Source organism: Lepidothrix coronata, unplaced genomic scaffold (genome assembly GCF_001604755.1).
Source record: "Lepidothrix coronata isolate B3197 unplaced genomic scaffold, Lepidothrix_coronata-1.0 Scaffold24, whole genome shotgun sequence".
Taxonomy (NCBI): Eukaryota; Metazoa; Chordata; class Aves; order Passeriformes; family Pipridae; genus Lepidothrix; species Lepidothrix coronata.
In genome coordinates this window covers 620,371-625,573 of record NW_016690204.1, presented here as the reverse complement: position 1 = coordinate 625,573, position 5,203 = coordinate 620,371, and positions in this window count along the sequence as shown.

Sequence of the window (5,203 nt, the reverse complement as noted above, 5' to 3'; positions counted from 1 at the left end):
ATGTATAAGTCTCTGGTTAAACAGACACCAGTATCTTCCCATGTTGAGATTGTAGCAGTCTTGGCTTAATAAATATGAATAGAAATAGTAGGTGCTCTGACAATAGATATTCCTTTCCCTACAAACGTTGCCTCAGTTATTGAATGGCTCAGTGAGGTGTTGTAGCCCACATCACAGTCTTCCAGTTCTTTAGGATGAAGCTTTGCCCTTTTCAGACCACGGCAGCTTGTGTGGACTCCCTATCCCATGGGTGGTCTGGTGCTTCTGGGCTTCCCAGAGTGGTGCTGGAGCCTCCAGCTGAAGAGACCGGTGGAGCACTGCTGGGTTTCAGGACAAGGAAGTTTGGGGAGTGAGGATTTAGGTCCTGGGAGATGTCTGTGTGGGCATGCAGGTGCATTGGTGAAGCTGCTGGAGATTCTGGAGGTGACCTTTCAGAGACGTGGAGGGCCTGCAGTGCCATCATTCAGGTCCTGTGGGTGCTGGGGTGCCTACACAGGGCACGGGCAGGCCAGAAACTGAGGGGCAATGGGTATGTGGGACCACATGGGCTTGGATGAGTTGGTCCTATCCACATTCCTAACATAGACCCTCCCATCCCTCGTTCCTCTTCTTTTGGTTGTCACAGACTATTGGCCTATGCCATGAGATGGCTCTCCAAGTAGTTGGGCCACCCAGTTCTCTTCTTCCTCCCACCAGATTTGCCCTTGCCCCAGGCTCACTTCAACCCCATTCACCCAACAGCCAAAGAATCACAAAATGGTTTGGGTTGGAAGGGACCTTAAAACTCATCTCATTCTAACCCTCTGTCATGGGCAGGGACACCTTCCACTACATCAGGTTGCTCCAAGTCCCGTCCAACTTGGCCTTGAACACTTCCAGTGATGAAGCAGCCACAGCTTCTCTGGATAAACACAAGAGTGCTCACACAGGAGTCAGTGGTGAAGCACCCTTTGGGTGTGCAAGGACAGGACTCTCATCGGCATCATCCCCATCGACCCAGGGGCTGCTCAGCATCACCCCATGGGCTGTGGGCACTCTCTGTCTGGCCCCTCTTCTCAGCAGCCACAGCCCAGGAAAGAGCAGGGCAACAGCACTGTTTCATGGGCATGGATACTCATCAGGGCAGGGCTTCAGCAGCACGTGCCCTCTAAAAAGAAGTACAGCCTTCAGGAGAAGCACAATGTGTCTGTGTTCCCCAAGAGTGCTGTGCACAGCCTTCTGGGGCAGGTGACTCCAGGGTTTCCTTTGGCACCTGATTTCTCCTCCACTGAACTGGGGCACCTAAAACTGGAGTTGAGGAACTTGGTGATTGACGTTCTCCATTTATCCTCCTAGGTGGCTCTTCCCTCTTGTTTCAGCTCTGCCATCTGGGATTGCTGAGAAGGGATGGCTCCCAGCTAGCATCCCAGTGTCCTGCTGGGGAGGATCAGAGACCACCACATACCCCATAGTCTGTGCTGAGGAGAAGAGCTCCCCACCTTTGGCTGGGGAATGTCCTAAAATCCTGGATAAAGGCCTGGAGGCCACTCTGCAACTTCACTGAGGCTAATGCCTCACACTTGCTTGTGTCACCTCAGCATCCAAAGCAAGAATTTACCTTTGTTATTCCTCTCCCTCTGCCTGGCACAGCCAGCTGGAGACCAGGGGCTGCACATGGGTTCTGCTGTCCCTGGGACGCTGCAGCTGGGCCACCCTGAGCTGGTGCCAGGGCACCAAGGGGCAGTGGAGGCACCACGGGGTTGCTCAGCGATGCTGCTCATCCCGCCCTGCAGCTCTGGGCAGGGCTTGGTGCCATAGGCATAGTTTGGGGAAGGCCTGTAAATCCAGGAGCACTGCCACGTCCACACACACACACCCAGCCCTGGCCACCCTTTTGGAAGTGGGGAGCGCTTTACACCAGCGGGTGCTGCCACGGCCCATGGGTGACACAGGGCAGGGGGACTCAGGTGGCAGTAGGGGATGTCCTGGTGGCTACAGCCAACAGCTTTGCAAGGGCAAGAAAGAGATCCTGCAGTGCAAACTCGCCTTGCCACTGCAAAGGCATATGTTTTCCAAAATAGCTCTTCAAGGAAAAAATATTAATTCAGCAAAGGGTCTGAAAGGACTTTGGCACACTGCAGCGCACTCCTGTTTCCTAGAGCACAGCTCTCACCCTGTACAGCAGCTGGATGAGCCCAGAGAGCTGGGAAACACCGTGCTGGGACCGGCTGCTGCAGGCAGCGGATGCCTCGTCCCCACGCAGGAAGGGCCAAAAAGACCACGCACGTTTCCATGGGTGTTTTTTTATTTAACAGGCCTTTTCCCAGTATTCAGCTGGGCCAAAATGTTTGAGACTAAACGGCAGCTGAGAGAGAGGCCAGGCTTGCAAGTTCCACCCCCCGCTTTGGGACTGAATTTTGCAGCTGGTTGAAATTTTTCTCATTTCAATACACCAGTGGACGTTTTTCATGGAAACCCAGAATGTGGCCAAGGAAAGACACAAAATGTGAGAATACTACAGAAAACTCAATGCTATTTTTCTGTGTTGTCCAGCCAGCTCCACTCAAGAGAGACCACAGGAGCTTGGAGAGCTGAACCCCAACCTCAGTGGACAGACAGATAGATTCATATGTAGATTATTTTCCATCGTTTTGCTCTTGGTAACCAAAGCCCACATAAATAAAAGTTGACTGAATCCCACAGGAGAACACCTCCCTCAGGTGCAGCATAGTCAAGGAAAAAGCATTCTGCTTGGCCAGTGGAGCACAGCTCAGTGCTGGGCTCTGGGAACAAGGTGCCTGGTGAGGAGCTGAGCCTCTAAGAAGGGGCAACATCTGCTTAAAGAGACCAAGACCTAGTTGTGTGACCCCTTGTCATGATCTGACCTAGTGTCCTGGCTCTCCTTATTCCCCTGATGCTCCCTGGTACACAGAGAAACTTCTTTCCATTCTGCAGTGCAGATCCATGTGGCTCTTAGCAGTGGCTCCAGCTGTTGGGGAGCAGTGATGGTGGCCCTGCCAGCCCGTACTTTCCATGTTTCTGTGCTTAATAACATGGAAAAGTCATACTTCACCTCCTGTGGACAGGGTGTACTAGGGAACAGTGGCCTGTTGTCACTCCTCAAGGTGTGGTGACCTGTTCAACCAACCTGCTCAGTGCCCCATCCTCTGTCCCGGCTCTGCCATGCCCTTGGTTCTGCAGCACTCTGTCCACCACCCTTTGCCCAAGCACAGTGTTTTACTTGGCACTTACAACCCCCACAAGCCCTGTTAACATCCTAAATTTTGCTTCCTAAGCAAAGTTCGGCCTCTGCATTTCCCAGCCCTTCTCCTGCTCTCACAGTCCCAAACAGGGCTCTTCCACCCACCCAGAGAGGCTGCAGGACTAGGGCAGCACGCACTTTTCCCACTCATGACCATGTTAAACAAGTGTTTAGGGAGTGTAGCTGCTCCAGCCCCTCTTGTCCTTGCAAAGCAGTGAGAAATGTGCTGTTCTTCAAAATGCCAAGTGTATTTTTACAAGCCAAGGGGGTACTTATTACTTCAGAGTTAATCACCGTGTCATTCATTCATTTGTTCATTTATTTCTTCATCCAACCTGTCTATCTCCCTGTTCATCTTTACGAGGGCACCGTTCCCTGGTTAAACACGTGCTCCCCCTGTGCGCGGGATATCCGGCACCTGCGCAGGGTGTGGGGCCGTGGGGAGGGGGGGCCTCGATTCAGCAGGGCCTGGGGAACAGGGAGACAGCTTCCCACGTCGGCTGTGGGGGGAGAACATGAGGAAACCATTAATTGATGGGCTGGCCCGCACCGTGTTTTCCTAAGGAAGAGCCGAAGACGGGGAACGGCTGGGGTCAGCAGGGCACCATCTGGAGAAACCTGTCAGCTCCCTCCTTCTGGGTTTTTCCCACCTCTGCGGTGATGGAGAGGATGAGGCAGAAGGGAAGAGCGGTCCCCACCACCGCCTTGGGGATGGGGGGACCCTGCCCTAGCCCATGACCTGCACATGCACCGTGTTGGCTCTAAGGCATGTGCCAGGAGCTTTGCCCATGGTTCAGGAGCCATGACACAAAGAGAATATCCTGCCTAGGGATGCTGCTGCCCTGGCAGAGCTGTGCTGGTCCCCCTGCAATGGGCTCAGGCTTTACTGCTCAGCTGCCACCACAGCCTCACCCTTCCCAGTTCATCCTCTGCCTGTTGTGTCCCAACACATGGGGCACAGGACCCACTGGGATTGCTTTTTCAGAGGAATGCTACATTTCCCTAAATCAAAGATTTCTCTGTGTGGGGCAGGATCAGTCCCTCAGAATCCACTCAGCATCCATCAAAGCCAGTCCTCTGTTTACACAGCCACTGTGAGACTCAATAAACGGACAATGTTTTCATCTTGGACAAGATGCTCTACCCCAAAAGCTTGGACAACCAGCCTCTCCACTGTCAAAATAAACAGCAGACATTGCTTCCCCCCCGGCGCACCCACACGATGGGAAATAGTTGGCTGTGGTTTACTGGGAGGAGCAGGGAGACGTGGCACTCCCAGAAGATGGCTGGCACCGGGGGAGCTCCAAGGAGGGATTGCCTGTCAGAGAGCAGGCAGTGGCCAGCCTGGGCACACACAGCCACCAGCTGATCCCTGGGTTGGCCACAGCAGGGACCAGGGTCCCGCTCACAGCACAAGGAAAGAGGGGATGGAGATTGGGCAGCTCAGCATATCTGAGGGGTCTGGAGAAGCCTGGGTTGGGTCTCTCCCTGGCACCGGCATCCCCATAGAGATCTCTGCAGCAGCAGTGGTTAAAGCCAAGTGCTGCATCCTGCCTGTCCTCTGCCTGTGTCCTGCCAGACAGCAGGAGCAAAGCTTCTCCAATGCTTAAAGCTCCGGACTGTGCAATGGATCACTAACCCGACCTCGTGGCCATTTGAGGCTTTTGGTATGTGGTGACTCTCGAGTGTCCCTTCCCAGCCCCGCTGGCCACCCATGCTGTGATCCCCGTGGCCCTGGACGGGGCTGGGGCTGCTCAGGTCAGTGCCCTGGGAGCCCTGGGTGCTGCCTACGCTGTGGCAGCCGGGGTTTGCTCATCCGTCAGGAAATCCAGCAGACCTTGGCAGGCTCTGGTTGGCATCTTGAGTCAGAAATCAGGTGGCTTTGGCCAGTACACACATATAGAGTGTCCCGCTATCCCTCTTCTAGGAAAACCAGACAGTACCTGGAGTTGAGAGAGAAGT